We start from the raw sequence: 17,785 nt of genomic DNA, 5'->3' as shown, positions 1-17,785 counted from the left end.
TACTGAAGTGACTTTAGCTTTTTAGTGCTATACTTTAACCTGTTGTGCCACTAGGAAGGGCCCACATTGGCATTCTTATATGGTGTTTGGACATTTGTTTACAGAAGAACATATTATGATATTGTCTAGTTGATAGCCTAGCTTCCACTTAAATACTCATCGTGACACAGAAAAAGATAAAAAATGTGATGATGGAGGCCTTATTGGGGATGCAGCGGGTTAAAGCACAGCACTAAGAAGCTAAAGCCACTTCAGCATGAGTTCGATCCCCGCCCCTGAGGTGATCCAAGTGGTGTGGCAGACCTTTCCTGATCCACCCGCTGTTTCCCTCATCAGTGTTCTTTGTCAGTCGGCCTGCTCTGCTCCCCACTCTGTTTCTGGTGAAGCCTCTCACCGCACCTGCACCTCCTCTACCAGAGTTCTGTATGCATAAAAAAATAAACGTCAAAAAAAAGTAATGGTGTTAGAAAACAAGACTGGTAACCATTTGCGGGATTATTGAAGAAATTCCTACCGATGACAGGACTGAGGGAGCTGCCGTGAGGGTAGAAATCACTGACTAATGGCAGTGGTCAGTGGCCCACATTTTCATAAAGCTGGACAACTACCGCCTGTGGGTCACGTGCTTTTTGACATTTTCAGTAAACAGGATTTTCTCATCTACAGCAGTTTTCTACATTTCTTCATAGACTGCAAAATATGGAAATTTACTGCCTCTGTTTATTGAGTGGCACTGGAGGGGAAAAATAAAATCTATCCCAAATGGTAAAATCCTCTTCTCTCCACAATGCACCTCCTGCCTGTGTGAGTGGAAGCAGACAGTGCTCACCTTGCATTGAGTGCCTGCTCTGTGGCTTTTTTTTTTTTCTTTGATACCCTTAAAGGGGGTTTTGGGTACAGAAGTATGTGATGATAGGAAAAAAGCTTCCCCCCATGTCTTAGGGCAGTATGTGGTGAATGCTAACTGAATACCAGGTGTATGGAACAACTGAAGGGCAAAGCCCAAAAGGGGATCAGAAACTGCTGCCCATGTGGTGTTGCCAGCCGGGAGTTACACACGCTGTCTGATGGCCAATTCCAAATATGGCTAACTTTTCCCAGCTCAAGAGTAAATCAACACAAAGATGCCCATCGTCATGGCCCAGGAAAAGGGAATGCTAATATTGGGCAGGTGTTGCTTTTAAAATTTTTAATTCAAGACATACAGATTGTATATGAACACAAACATGTAATGGATAAATAAAATGACATTTACATACTTAAATTTAAAATAATATTTCTTGCTTAATCTCTAATTACACTGGATTTTCTGAGGTAACTACAAGTATATGTTTAGTGTATAGGTCCTTCTGAATACTGTTTGTACATATGCATACTACCTATGTACCTAAACACATCCACAGAGATATTTAAACTGTAAATAGTATCGTATTGTTCATGTAGTTCTGAAACATGTCTTTTTATTAACTTTTCCTAGAGATTTTGTTCTACAATGCTATATATATATACACACACATATATACATATATTACTATATTATATATATGTAGCATGTATAATATATACACTACATATACTATATAATATATATAACATATATATGTGTGTTTGTGTAATATATATATAGCACATATATATTATACACACACAAATTTATATATATATGATTTCTACTTCATTCTATTTATTCTGTTTACTTCAGTCTGTGTACATTACTCCATGTGTGGGTGCTCCAGAATTTATCATTCCCTATGGTGAACTTTTATGTGGGTTCCAATATGGAATATAACAAACAATAGTACAACGAGGTGCTTTGTACCTTGATGGAAAAGTGTAAGAATGTCTGTGAAACAGATTTCAAGTGGAGGAATTATTGGATCAAATGATACATACACTTTGTATTTTGATAGATGTAACAAATTTCCTCCCAAATAACTACCAATTTCCTTTCTCCTCAGTGGTCTGTAAAAATGTCCACTTCCCCATATGTGTAGCAGCAATGGACATTACCAAACTTCAAACTTTTATCTATTTGCTAGATGCAAACAAGTTGCCATGGCAAGGTTGAGAATGAAATCAAATGCTTTTTTAATTTACTTATTAGTATACAGTTCTTGAATCATAAAATCTGAACATCATGGTTAAGATCCAAGGGAATTTTTATTTTTAAACTTGAATTATTGATTCTAAAATTCATTCAGAGGAAAAGTGGATGAACTAATTAAAAATTTGAAAAAAAAAAAGAAAATAGTATTGGAAATAATTGTATTACAAGTATTGGAAATAATTCTCTTATTCTTATGTCCTCAATAAGCCACCTATCAATGAATAAGACAATGGTTAAATTTGGAGGGATATGGAAGATTCAGTATATAAAATAATTTAGTATGTGATAAAAGATGGCATCAACATTAATAAAGAAGCCAGTAATTTCTCATAATATTTTATTGATCATTTAAAATAAAAAATGAAAATCATAGTAAAATAGTAACATTACAGAAAAGCTAAAAAGAGAAAATGTAACTTAATCTATATATGAGTTCACACGTTGGGAAGTCTACTAACTATAAACACAAAAGAGAAATTCTAAAGTAAAAGAAATTTTAATGTATAAATTTAGACATTTGGAATGAAAAAAAAAAAAAACCTGTATACAAAGTCAACTGACACTGAAAGCTGGAAAAAATATTTGCAACACATATGAAAGTCATAAGATTAACAATATCAATACTTAAAGGGATTTCTCCATAAAGAAAACCAACATTTTCAATAGAAAAAGGAGCAAAGAGCATGAATAAGTAAAATGTAAATCCTTCCCCACTAATGGCACTCCAAGAAAAACAAACAACTAATAGAAACTGGGTGTTTCAAGGTAAGTTGACAGATAATGCTTTTTTTGTGTAAAGACACTGCTCTTTGTCTTGATGACAATGGAAAACATTTATGTTTTAAAGCATATGACATTACAAGGTAGTGTATGACAAGCCACATTTTTACAATTAAATAACTTACAAGATCTATTAAGGTAAACAACCTAAACAGTGTTATTGACAGCAGAATGTAATTATAGACACAACATTACAATAACATAGTTGAGGAACTATGTAGGTGCCTAAATTTTAGCTGGAAATAAATAATAAAAGGTACTTACATATAGAAATTGCATTCTCGATTTTGTTTTAAAGATACTGTTTCCTTGCAGAATTTGTCCTCAAATAAATAAGCAGGCTTTCTTCCCCACTGTTCAGCTTACTCATACCTGTCACCTTGGTCCTCACTGCTCCGATGGTGACAGAGCCTGAGCACACCCAAGCTCAGCAGCAGCTCTCAGAAGCAGAAGAGGCTGAGATGTCTCATGAAAGCTGGAGGAGCCTCAGGTTGGCTCAGAACCTCAAGCAGTGTGTTGTTAGAGGCATGCTGAATTTGTAGCCTTTGCTGTGCTGTGGCCCAGAGTGAACTTGGCCCTGACCCACAGCCGTGTTCTGCTGTAGGAGTCCTGTGCTGCCAATAGCTACAGTTTTTACCCTAAGAAAAAATAAGTCCACGATTTATGTAAAAAGATATGCATGGCAACATTATTAAAAACAGCAAAATATACAAAGTCATCCACAAATAGAAGGATACATAAATAAATTATGGCACCTTCATAAGGTAGATTATTATTTCAGCCATTAAAGACTCATGTTTTTAAAGGCTATTTAACCAAGTGGGAAAACACATTTATTATGTTAAGTGAATAAAGCAGGATTCAAAATGCTATTTATGATATGAGTCTATTTCACAAGAAGAAAGAAACAAGTAAATATATAGTAAGAAACTAGAGTGGAATATTCCAAAATATATATATATATATAACAGTAGTTTATAGAGTATAGAGTATAGTTTATAGCGGATGTTATGTGGAGTTACATTTTTATGCATTTTCCCCAAATTATATACTATGAGCAACTATTTTGTAAGTTCTCTCTCCCTTTCTTTCTGTTTCTTTTTACTTCACTGAAGCTCATAGAAGTTAATTGTTTTATTTCATGTGTATGTATTTATTTGTAAAGTAAAGCAGGAGTTTCATTTTTTGAAGTTAAAAAAAAAAAGCAATATTCATCTTGGGGACCATGCATTAATGGCAGCACTCTAACTGAGGGGAGAGTGTATGAATTATATCCCAGTTTTAAATGACAGGGATAGGGTTTCCACATTGTATTGCTGTCTTGTTCTTCTTGAAATATTATAGTCACAAAAGTGTGGAAATAGCTTTGAAAGGACTATGAAGCAAAAAAAAAAAGTCTGAAAAGATGTGATATAATCAAGGGAAAGGCTAACCAAGTGAAAATGGGTATTCTAACAAAATTGCTGTTGCCCATTCTTAATTTTCTCATAGATGTTTGTCATCTCTGCCTCTGGAAAGAAAAAAAAAAACGTCCCCATTGTCTCTTCTGAACCACACACACGTTTTCCACAATGCTGGTTAAAATAGAGAAGGAGTGTCAGGATGGAGTTTATGAGGAGGCTTCCACAATGCTGTTAATGTTCTGTCTCTTGGGTGGGAATATAGGAGTATATTTGCTTTGTGATAAGTCTTTAAGTTGTCTACTGTTCTGTGTAATTCTGTTTCAGGAACAGGGATTTAAAGAAAACATTTTGGGTTCTCATTTTGGCAAAGAGTTCTTAAAAATTGAAGATATCTTTGGGCGATATCACAAATGAGAAAGGTTTCAGAATGACGACTGACATTGTGCTTTCAAGCATTTTTAAAACAATTTCCATTAGGAGAATTTACCCTAAGGATAGCGCTAGAAAAACATATGAGGGAATATCTGTAACAGTATTCATAGGAGCTTTATTTGTAAAAAATGAATAAAATTAGAAACCAATGAAAGGCCTAAAGCTGGGAGTTTGTTTAAGATGTGGAGTCTGTTGTAGCTAGGTACACTGAGGCAGAGACACTTTTGTGTGAAAATTTATATGAGTAATTTACTGAGTTTAATAGCAATTTCCAGATCCTTTCCCTATACGGACACACACACATATACACACCAAGAATTTTTAAAAACACATTTTTAGAAACATCTATGTCAAAATGGTTTGAAGCACTAGTTATTAAATTTTCAGCAGAATTTATCATGCTTTCTTTATTTCTGCAGCTTTTTGTTTTTTTCTGTTTTACCTTAAGTGTTTCTAAAATAATACAGTAGATCTGACTTCATAAAACCTTAAGAAATAAACAAAAGTAACAAAGACATCTAAAAAACATTTTTGTTAATTACCCACCAGTTACTTTTGCTCTCCCTCCCCAAAAGTAACCAGGGTTTTATGTTAAAATAGCAGGAAAAGAAGGGCAAAGAAATATAAATATAGCATATTTTTGTTGCTTAATGATGCTATATGATAACATTGAAAGAGCTGAACCCTTTATTTCAAAGGGTTTCTTACAAATGGGCAGAATGATTTCTAGCTTTTCTTTCAGTGATGTTATTTTCAGTTGTAGGTTGAATGGTAGCCATGTAATTGTTAAGGAAATGGTGTATACTCCAGACTTAAAACTGGTCTTAAAATACGGGTAGTTCCAGGTTTTATGAAGTTCTAAAGTTATATAATTTTTGAGAATACCATTTCAACAAAAAGAACAAAAAATTCAATACAATGCTAGTTACTTGTTCTTGCAAGTTGCTTATGAGAATGAGGGGCCCTGGTGCTTAAATTTCCTTTACTTCACATTACATTCATCTGTTAAAATACACAGACCTTCTTTACTTATGCCCATTTACCTCTTTCGGGGGCGAATTACTATTCAAAATTGTTAAGCTATGATAACACACCTGCTTGTTACTAATATGATTTAAAGATGTCTTAAAAAAACACACTCCTTACAAAGCAAAAAAATATCTATTTAAGTCTTATTACAGAAGGTTCATTAAATATACTGTTGGTTTTATTTCCTCTTCCTATTTTGAAGAAAGTAAATAATTCAATCAACGAATATGTACTTGATTATTATTATTTATTATGTAAATAAGCCTTGCATTTAAGGTAACTACCCTCTTCTCTGTCCCTCTCCACCCAATTCCGCAATCTGGTTTCAAAATATATTCAGATTTTGCACCAGGGCTTTTTAAGCTTTGGTGCATTCAGTTTCTCTACAAATCTTGTTGAAAGGCAGGCTTTGGTTCAGTAGGTCTGGAGTGAGGTCAAGAATCCTGCGTGTTTAGCAAGCTCCCACAGATGCTTCTCTTGCTGGGATGCAGACCCCACATTGTATGTAGCAGAGCTCTACACCATCCTTGCCTGTCACACACATCCCTTCACCCGAAGGAGTGTACACCTCAGTACCATCCTCCTGTAACTTGCCGGGGATTGTTCTGGTCTAGGGGTACTAGGGCAGCTGGTGACTGTATAACCATAACTGTATTGTAAGACCTGGATTACAAGGAAGAAGAACAAGTGCTAGAGAGTAAGCACTGGTGAGCCATTGCTGAGAAAAACAGTCTCTTGATCCACTGCTCTGGGTAAATGTCAATGAGTATGTCAGGCCAGCAGATTATTTTCATTTTAGTCTGCCATCGGAGGCACAGGTGAGGTGGTAAGAGTGAGGTTCTTATGGGAATTTAAGTTTGGAAATGGAATTGTTAAAATTTGATCACATAGATGTGGGTGCTTCCATTTCAGGGTTTAGGGCATGCTGTGTACAGTGACAGCCCTTCCAGCCAATAGCCTGCCCTGCCTGTGATCTCCTCCAGCGATTATCATCAGGAGCTGACTGCGACCAAGGTCTCCTTGAGCCACGGTAAGGAGTCTTCCCAAGTGTCCCTGACACTGCACTGTGCTGTGAAGCCAACTGCAAATGCTTAGTGGGGCAGCATATGTGTGTGGGACTCTGCAGAGGATGCTTTCTAATAAACACTATTGATAACAGAGACAGGACTTATCACCAGGGTTAACTAAGAAAACCACCAGATGCCTGTTCCATCTTTTGATATTCTGCATCCTTGGAAGATTTGATTCATGTTTTCTTTAATTATGCTAAAAATATGTATCTTGATGCCTAGCTTCTTAATTATTATCACTATTACTTTAACTAAGTGTGACACTATGGTAGCTATGGACATTTCATATATGGCCTTTATTATGTTGACTTAATTTTCTTCTTTTTTGAGTTTGATAATTAAAAAAATTGTTTAATTCTTTATTTGCATCTATTGAGAAGATCATGCAAATGTTGTCTTTGTCCTATTAATATGGAATGTCATGTTGGTTTATTTATTTCTGTGTTAAAATATACTTAAATTCCAGGGATAAATCTAGCTTGGTCATGGCATGAGATCATTTTAATGTACTGTTGAATTTGATTTTCTAGCATTGAAATTTTTTGTGTTCTGAAGATTTTTTTTACATTCAGCAGAAATATTGGCTTATAGTTCTATTTTGTGTCTCCACATCTGGGTAATACTGGTCTCATCAAATGAATTTAGAAGTATTCTTTCTGAATTTAAGAAGAATAGGCTTTATTTCTTATGTAGGTGTTTGGTAGAATACACCAATGATGTCAATTGATCCTCGGCTTTATTGATTTGTTTTTGGTTACTGATTCAATCTTTGTATTCATTATAATTCAATTTTTCTATATCTTCATTACTTATTCTTGTTAGTTTGTATGTTTCTAGTGATTTGTCCATTTTTATAGGTTATTCAATTTATTCATGTATAACTTTTGATAAAAAAACTCATAATCCTTTTAATTATTATTTCTGAACCATTAATTGTAATGTCTCCTTTCATTCATGATTTTATTTGTGTATTTCTCTCTTTTCTTTAGCCTAGGTTTGTTAATTTTTCAGAAAACCAATTGTTAGCTGCATTGATTTACCCATTTTAAAAATACTTCTTTTTGAGATATAATTTGTATAACATCAAGTTCATCCTTTAAAAGTAGATAATTCAGTGATTTTACATATGTGTGTTTGTATATGGGTGTGTATGTGTGTATGTGTGTGTATAGATAGTTATATATATATCTGTGTATTTACAGGTATATAGAGAGAATTATGTAGCCTTTATCACAGTCTCATTTTAGAATATAATCTCATTTTAGAACACTTTCATTGTCCCAGAAAGGAGCCTTATATACATTAACAGTTTAAGCCATTTTAGTTACACAGATATGATGGGCTCCAGAGAATGAATTTTGACTGTGATATGTATGGGAACTTTCATTAACCAATTTTTTACTATAATTACTATAGTGAAAATTTGGAGATAGTTTAGCTAATAACAAAATTAAGATAAATATTTTATTATTAACTAGTGTAAATTTTTATGATCAGAAATATTTCTTAATAGTGATTTTTATTACTCGGGAATATTTCTTAAGAGTGGCTTTCACTATTCAGAAATACTTATTATAAAATGTAAGCATTAATATTTCTTTATAATTATGCCCTATATAAGTAATTTTGGTGCTCTTGATGAGGGAAGCAAAAGAGTGATAAATGATAGAGAATGAAAGTTATTGTATTATGTTTATGGGGCAAAGTGTTAAGTTTTGGAAGACACAAATTAAAATGTTAATAATATATATTTGAATAAGATCATGGAAGTCTTGGAGAAAAAAATGCTGAGGTGAATTTATGATAATTAATTAGTTCCCAGATATATGCTTTTTATACAAATTTCCCTGGAAGAAAAAATATTAGTTTTTAAATCTACTTTATAGGAAATTCTTGGCTGAAACTTTCAGGAGCATAAATTCTACTTTCTCTTTACTCTTTGAAAGGCACCTATAATTTTATTCCTAACCCTTTAGAAAAAAAAAATCTAATTATCCTCAATAGTTGATGATAAAAATGCCCTTTCTATCCACTTACAACTACTTGTCAGTTACAACCCAAATACCTTTTACATCTTCTTCAACATCAACAAGAGTTCTGTCACTCAAAAATGGTGCCCTCAAATTAGTGACTTACAATAATATGACTATAGTAATACAGCTGTGTTTTTATTTCTGAATTTTTAACTTTTATTACTGTTAACTGGGCCAATCACTGTGAGATCTACTTCACCCCTCCAAGTTGTAATACACACCATTCTATTCAAGATGAGCCTTCCTGAGACATAAGCCTGTTCTCTCTGACAGCTTCACAGAGGTCAGCTTCTAGAATAGCTAAAACTGTTTTCCTTTGTTTTTATTTCCTGTGGTCACCCCTCATCAAATCTCTCTACCAACAAATCACCAAGTATTTTTTAGTTATACAGTATTGGCATTTACATGTGATGATGACTTTTGACAATGACCAGATATGAATGACTAAAAATAATTCTGTAGAATTGGTGAAACAGAAAAGAAAGTGTGCACTCTGAATGCAATATCAGAATCTTGGAGAGCATCTAGGGAATCTGTTTATATGAGATCAGTGCATTAGCAGGCTGGAGAGCAGTGTGGCATTGTTGGAATCATGAAGAAGAGCAGGTACCATGCCAGGGACAAGCCCAGGCCGCTGGGCAAAACTCCCAAATGCTGAGAGGTTTACTTGTTTTGCAAACTGTACAAGTAATTGGTTGTTAAGTCACATTCTGTGGTTGCTGGCACTGTTGTGTGAAGTGGTTTTACAAAAGAGTCATTGCTAGAATGCATTTCACTGATGATTTAAGATTGAACTAGCTCTGTTAAAATAACCTAAAATAACCTAAATTACATGCTTTAACATTGTTTTTCCCAAGTGGCTAAAATCACTGGCTTAAGATATTTAAAATGTCAGAAATGTGTATTCTTAATAAGATTGGAGAGTCAGCTGTACTTTGGGGAGTATCACAGGTCTTCACCATCATCTAAGTAGACCTTTGAGACCACATGAATCGTGACTTGATTTCTCTCATTATAAATAAATCCAAAATGACTGATGCATTCTGACATCTAGACAGGGCTGAACCAGATGTGTGACTGAGTCATGTTTGCAAGTTCCTTGCTTCAAATCCTTCAATGTATATTTAGCATTTAACATTTAAACATTTAGACTGAAGGATTATTTTTCTAAGTATTGTACTTCTTGATGCCTAACAGATGGATCTGTGGATGCATGTGTGTGTGTGCATCTGGGTGAACAGGGCTGGATTAAGGAGAGGCCGCTTCCCCAGGCACCATTGCTTACTGGGGAAATATCTTCACTGGAAGAAGGAAACATGGCATTTGTTAGCTGAAGTTCCCGCATGTAACTCTTTGGCTAATGGCAAAACAAAATTTACCCAGCCCCTTCAAGAGGATGGGAGCAGAACAACAATAAATGTTGCCATTGTTGACCTGTCTCTAGTGAATATTTTTATAACAATAACGAAAAATCACTGATATTGATTACCTATTTCTGTTGAATATTTTTCACCCTGTTCAGCTAGGCTTACTACCATCCTGAGTTGGAATCACCTCAATTCATCAACTCATAGTCAGCTGAAATTCTGATACTGAGTTGTGTTTTATATAGGTTTGTTAATTGAAAATAAGTTTTAAAATTTATTTTCTTTGATTGAGATAGAATAGCTATTTAACATTTTATTAGTTTCAGGCCAGAGGTGCAGGGGTGGTGAGAGGCTTCACCAGAGAAAGAGTAGGGAGCAGAACAAGCCAACTGACAAAGTACGCTGCTGAGGGAAGAAGTGGGTGGGTCAGGAGAGGTCTGCGGCGCCATGTGGATCACCACCCTAACAGTGAACAAACTCATGCTGAAGTGGCTTTAGCTTCCTAGTGCTGTGCTTTAACCTGTTGCGCCACCAGGGAGGGCCCTGCATCTTTGTTTTAAGGACTATGAATCATCCCTATCCCTGGTTCCTCCAGGAGACAGGCAATCAGGGTGCTTCCAGGAGACAGGAAGCAAGGTGTTTAGCTTTCCAAGAAAGGGGTCTCTCCAGCAGTCAGAAGATTTACTTCTGATGCAGCTGTGAAACTCAAAGGGACAGAAAATTTTATTAGTGATGTAACACAGTCCTTTAAGTTTCCAGGAATGCAGTTGGAACCAGTTAGTGGCTGGTTAATCATGAGGGGATGTATAGTGTATAATGAGCAATTCAATGAGTTATTCCTAAAGAAGGAATACAGCTCAGTAGTCAGTTAACTTTTGCTTATGTCTAAATTTCTAAATGAGACTAGGGGAGTTTTTTTTTTGTTGTTCAAAAAGGACTTGTATTATAGGTCCCAACTTTTAGCTTTGCCGGGATACCTACCTGATTCAGTCTTAGTCTGGTAGATAATGTGTGTGTGAGGGTGGGGGGTCGGCAGAAGGAGAGAGAGAGGAGTTGCTGGGTTTGGAGCCTGGGAGTCACTCTGGGAAAAGTTTCACCAGAGTGCCCCTTTCAGTGACACTGGTGAGTTTCTCCATGAGTCAGAGACGTTAGTTATATCCAAAGGGGCAGTTTTATTATGAAAAAGGGACAGAAGAGTAAAGGGCACTTGCATAGACACAAGCGGGCCGAAGAGCTGCCCCAAAAGGGACAGGTTTGCTAAGAGAGAGGCCTGCCTGGTCGCGGACAGGCAGCGTTGGGAGAAGAGCTGCCTCTGCGGAGGTTGGTCAGAGAAGGGAAGCCCCCGCATAGTCAGTCACAGGTGGGCAGGAGGCCGCTGTCTTGATCTACAGAAGGAAAAAGTTGGTGAAAAGCACCTGCCTAGGGACAGGTGGGCAGAGGACTGCTGCCCGTGCCAGTGCAGGGACTGTGCTGATAGAGTTGTCTTCTCTCTGAGAGGGGCTTATTCCTTTGTGGAGTGTTTTGCTAGCTGCTGATTTTGGGTAACTGTAGAATTTGAAGGAGATTGTACAGTGGCCCTCAGTCTCCATATCTTTACCTCCGGTCTGTGCCCTGTGACACTAACAGCAGTGCCACAGGTTGCTTGGATCTCTGCCTTGGCACCTAAGGATTTTTTAGTTCCTATAGCTGGTTTAACAACTATATTAATCACTTCTACCCACACCTTCAGCTTCTGGTATTGTGAGAGCCAGGTTTCTAATCTTGTGGCACTGCCTTTCCAACTTTTCTATTTTTACCCTCCACTACACAGTACAAGGAAAGTATTCCTATAAATTAGATTAGATAGCCCGAGCTTGGGAAAGCTATAATCCATTTCACAGAATTTCACAAAAATATACCACTAATGCCAGGAACACTTTGCCTCTTCTGTATTACATTGGAGAAATATTTGAATTATATCCTGGTGGCCAGGCCAGATGGCTGGTATCATGTGCTAAGAATGGGTACTTTGCAGTTGTCAGACTTAAATCTGCTAGGTAATTTGAAATGGGTCAGGGGAAACACTAGGGTGTTTTCATATTCTTAAGAGAGGTGCAACATTTCAAAACTGGGGATACCAGGATTATCATTTATCTGGCTCTTCTCCGGACGAACAGGGAAAATGGGGGAAATTCTTAAGAAATGAAGCGTCTCAGAGTGTGGTGGATTAATGTTTCTCTTACATTTGTAATGGACATTTTTAATATTTGTGTTGCTGCCCCTTACATTATCTTATGCCATAATAATGTAATTGTTAGCAGGTTTCTGTGCAATTATAATGTGCTAGCTTTAATGAGACCCTTCAAGGAGATTGAAATGAATGAATTCCACAACCTGGCTTATGTTGCGAATAAAAAAAGACATTAGTTTTCAACTGCAGGTTTAAAGTTCTGTGGGGAGAAATGATTGGCTGCAATGCGTACCCCGTGTGCCCTAACCACGCTGCTCTGTAGATGCACGCTATGCTTTCATCGAAAGGTCTGTCATCAGATCCGGACAAGCGGCATCACGACGGTGGTGATGCTGTGCTAGAAAACGCGAATTATGCTTCTGCACTTCAGATCCAGAACTATTCACTATTGCCAGAACACACTATTTATAAAAATACAAATAAAGGAGCAACTGTCTATTTTATTGACTTAGAAGCACTGGGTGAAAACATTTTGAAAATAATAAGGCACTTTTTTACTAATTAAATAACTAAATTTTTCTGCCATCCCTGTAGTCCCCATAGTTCTCTTGCCACCATATCACCTGTGAACATCTCCATTTTCCCTTGTGTTCTTCCTTCCCCTGCTCTGACCCTCTTCTCTCCTTTCCTGGATGCCTCAGCTCTATGCCAGCATGCTAGTTTTGACTTTGGGCCTTTTGTTTGGTTTCTCTATATTCCACATATAAATGAAACCATCCTGTATGTATCTTTTTCATTCTGACTAATTTTAGCTAGCATGATAAAGTAATTAGGAACTTTTAAGCAATCACTACAAATGAGTTGTTATAAGGCATGATGAGAGTCTTATGAGAGATGAAAGAAAAAAATATTGTATTCATATATACACACAGATAAAAGGTGGTGGGTTGCCATTTGTTGGTTTGCTGACTTCAAAGAGCAGAGTATCTTTATCTGCTGATTGTGGGAAAGATTGGGGAATGGGAATTTGGGGATTTTGGGAAGGATCAGTTCAAAGTTTGTATTGGGAAGAACAAGGGCAGGCTTTGTGTCCTTTATGGCATTTTATGCACACTGTAATTTGAGAAGAACAGAGAGAGTGGTGTATAACTGAGTAGCTGGCATCAGGTAAGAAGGAGTTCTGTGGTTGTATGGAAATACAAGTGATGAAATAGAGGTGTGGGTAGCTGACAGTGACTGCAGAAAAGAGGCATAGCATTTAGAAGTAACATCTCAGCCAGTTTTGGAGGCCATCAGGGTGCTCAGCAGAAGTCTTGAGCTGTTACCTAGGGTGATAACAGACAGCTTTGTGCTTGTTCCAAGCACACTTGTCATATAGCAGGTCTTTAGTTTATATATGAAATGGGAGGCATGTGAAAAGACCAGAAATCAAACTGGCATGAGGGGTATTTATGCCTGCCAGACTGTTGGTCTGTTTGTCCGTCACTTCCATCCATTTCAAGAAGGCAGAAGGCAAGTTCATGTTTAACTTCTGTGGTCAGTAGCTCTTAGCACTTACATCACACTCATTTTTACCTGCCTATTGTGGTCCAGGACAGCAGCTGATATACATCATGATGGCCTTAAGTTAGTTACCAAGGAAAAATTGTGTACTATTCAGAATACACTTTTTAAGAGAGAAGACACAGATAAAGGACATTCTAGAAAATATTACCATCTTTTCATTAGATCAGTTATTCCTCAAGGGAAGAAATCCTCTCTTACTCATCTTTATCTCCTTTGAAATCCAGTACAATGTTTTTAACACAGTATGTAAAATATTTCTAACACTGAACAAAGTAGAAATAATTTAAGTTTCTGGTAAAAGAATTATATTGTTTAAATCCAGTATTCTTTGTTATCAGGAGACTTAACCAGAAATAATACATTGCTTTACTTATACTCCTACCCTTCTCAACCTTCAAAATAAGATGACATTTTCATGCATTCAATTAGGGATCTAATAACCAAAGTATCTTTAGTAATGAAGAGGATATGTTTCTAAGACATTTTTCTGGAGCACTTAACAGAGAAAGGTGTTGTAAACAGGGTGTCACAGGAAGGAAAAAATCTCTACCATTAGAAGATTCTACGTTATATGGCCCAGACAGATAACCTCTTCTCCTGCCTTTTCCAGGATGATTCTCCCTTCAGTGACATGGACACTGCTAGCCCTTTTCGTAACCCAAGCTCACAACGAGACTTAGCTAAGTAAATGCAGGGGTGAGAACTATAGAATTTCCATAGTGTATCTTACCTGAGACATGGCCAGGACATCCCACCCAGACCTTACACGACCTTAGGAGACAGAATTTCTCCTATGACAATCAGCATCCTGTGGTAGACAGGGTGATAGGTTCTTGAGTCTGTGGGCTAGATTTCAGTGACTATATTTGCCCTAACTTGTGAGCTATAACCTCCTTGAATTTATGTTTTCAGAATTACAAATTATGTATTATGTCTTCTCTACAGAATTATTGATCATCTCACATGAAATAATGTACTTGATACACTGAGGACTGAGCGTTTCAAAGGGCTATACACATGTCAGGCCAGCATGCTCTCTGTAGATAGACTGGCATTTTGGTGGCTCTAATCCCAAGAATATATGAACTTACTGCTACTAATAATGGCTGAAAATAAAGAAGATAATGGGAACTATTTACTAATAAGCAATGCAGTTATAGATTAGTTATTTGAAATATATTGGTAACTCCTAGTATGGAGAAACACTTTTTTTTTTTTTTTAAAGATTTATTTATTTATTCATACAGAACTGGGGTACAGGCCAGAGGCTCAGGGGTGGTGAGAGGCTTCACCAGAGACAGAGTGGGGAGCAGAACAGGCAGATAGACAAAGTACACTGCTGAGGGGAGCAGCGGGCGGGTCAGGAGAGGTCTGCCTCGCCATGTGGTTACCTCCGGGCAGGCGGGAATCAAACTCATGCGGAAGTGGCTTTAGCTTCTCAGTGCAGTGCTTTAACCCGCTGCGCCACCAGGGAGGGCCTGGAGAAACACATTTTTATTTATAAAGAAGAAAGCTCTTTTTCCAAGAAGCACAAGCTATATACTATTGGCCCAATTAGTTCAATACTTTCACTCTCTTCTCTTTGTCACAGGCCCCTACCTTCCCAGCTGAACTCTGGTCACCTCTACAGCATTCCCTAAGCTTACCAACTCTAGTATTTTCACTTAAATCTAGTTAAGATCCTACTAGCACATTTAAATTGGTCCATGATGCTTTCTCTCCAATAGAAACATTTTACTTACCACAAAGTTTCTTTCACCATAAGTGAAAAAATAGCATTTCTCCATTACAGGTCCTTGTCAACTTGATGCTTCGGGGCTACTGTTAAGTTGTTCCTTGGATCCTAAAACAATGGTTTCACTTTCCAAATGTTTCTTAAAGTGTCTGAAACATTTTCCTACAACTTTATAGATAGCACCATATCATCTGTAGTTCAGTATTTCCTTAACAAGGTACAATAAAAATTAAAACCAGTGGGTTATGTTTTTTTTTTGTTTTTTTTTTTCCAATTTACTGCTTGCTTGTGTCCATCAGTGCTATTTCCAGAGACTAAGGTTCACTGGCAATCCCTGTGTCTTTGTTCATGAACTATGCAGGTTAAGAGAAGCCTCTTTTATAGCAAATCAACTGGGCTAGAGGAAGTCCAGGCTTTCTAAGTCACAGAATCTATTTGTAGCAGTTCTGAGCATAGAGGTTTAATCTTTTAGTGCCCCCAATCTCTTATGCAGTTAAGTATTAATTCATTCAACATATACTTAGCTCCTGCAGTGTACTAAGCACTATAAGTCTCATGGAGAAAGCATTGAGCAATGCTGACAAAAATTCTGTCTTTCTGAAACATTTGCTGATGGAAGAGTATCATATATTTTTTTGCAGGGGAATGCAATGATAGTAATTTGGCTCTCAGAGGTTTGCCAATCACAAGTGATTTTAGACCACCAATGTGATGTCATCAAAAGGGATTTTGGAAGAGCTGTGCATAATTAGCGACCTGGAACTGGTGAAAGCTAGAAACAGTAGCCAGTAAACAGAATAAAAAAGTAGAATATGCATCATGTCAGTTGGTGACCTGTGTTATGGAGGATAACAAGGCTAGGAAGGAAGAAGAGGGCATGCTGGAGAAACACTCTAGTTATAAGTAGTGATCAGGGAGAAATCACTGCAGTGGAAACATCTGAATAAAGAGCAGAGGAGGTGAGAAAGCCAGCATGAGATGTCCAGCGAAGTCAGTAGGCAGAGGGAACAGGAAAAATGAGATTTTGAAGTAAGAATGTACTAGAGAGTGTTAGCCATGTTTGAGGGAAAGCTGAAAAGCCAACATGGCCAAAGAAGAATGAGCAAGACAGCACATGCTAGGAGACTCAGAGAAGGACCCTTCGAGCCACTGTGAGCATGTGAGGTCTGACTTAACACTCTGCAAGACGCAGGTGGCAGCTCTTTAGACGAGACTAAATGAATAAAGAACTATAAACCGGTAGATTAATTAGGAGCTAGTGTAGTGATCTGTGTGAAGTCTGGGATCACTTGAACCAGGGTGCCTCGATGTGATCATATTCTGCATTCCTTTTGTGTTTGAGCTAATTAACATGTTTGTTGATGGATTGGCTGTCCAGTGTGAGACAGGAAAAAGTGGATCAATGATCTGAGACCAGCCCTTTGTCTTAGAAGTCATTCTGAAATGAAATTTCCTTTCTTTCTTTTTTAAAAAAATATTTGTTATTGAGGTGACTTTTTGGTTTAGGGACGTGTATAGTTTAGGGATTTGGTTCATTCCTCTTAGCTTTCTATGTTACCATGCCACCTGCACCACCAAATAGCAGCCACATGAGCCATACCGCTCCCCATGATCCTGAGGTTCCCTCTTTGTTTTTAGGTCACTGAGATTCCTTTCTTGCCTCTGGCCCTTCTAGGCTGTGGATTTCCCTTTGGGCAAAGCCTTTAGTTTTGGCTTCCAGAAGGTGGGATAACAAGGTAATGCTTTTTATCATTATATTCCTGTTACCTAGCACATAGTAGGCACTCAGGAGCTATTTATTGAGTCAAAATGGCTTTACTTTTCCCCAATTACTTTTCATTTTTGTGAGAACTAAAGAATAATTCCCACTTCACAGGTGGTTTGAAGAATAAATGGAAGCACATTCATTGTACATTTCTTATGAAAAACATTAATACATGAAAACTATAAAAATCATCATCCAGGCCCTCCCTGGTGGCGCAGCGGGTTAAAGCACTGCACTGAGAAACTAAAGCCACTTCCGCATGAGTTCGGTCCCTGCCTGCCCCGGAGGTGACCACATGGCGTGGCAGACCTCTCCTGACCCGCCCGCT

At 37.2% G+C, this 17,785-nt stretch overlaps 1 protein-coding gene across 3 annotated transcripts in view; it reads left to right on the top strand.

The window, feature by feature from the left end:
• The window catches only part of ENOX1 (ecto-NOX disulfide-thiol exchanger 1), a 489,446-nt gene that overhangs the window by 146,581 nt on the left and 325,080 nt on the right, over positions 1–17,785 (top strand). For all 3 annotated transcript variants that reach the window (XM_012723223.1, XM_004680132.2, XM_012723222.1), the window contains exon 3: positions 6,664–6,781. The gene's annotated coding sequence lies outside the window, so the exon portion shown is untranslated. The remainder of the gene's footprint in view (positions 1–6,663; positions 6,782–17,785) is intronic.

Source organism: Condylura cristata, unplaced genomic scaffold (genome assembly GCF_000260355.1).
Source record: "Condylura cristata isolate star-nosed mole 26May11 unplaced genomic scaffold, ConCri1.0 scaffold00010, whole genome shotgun sequence".
Lineage (NCBI taxonomy): Eukaryota > Metazoa > Chordata > Mammalia > Eulipotyphla > Talpidae > Condylura > Condylura cristata.
Note: the sequence above shows the minus strand (reverse complement) of the source record. Positions and strands in the feature narration are given on the sequence as shown.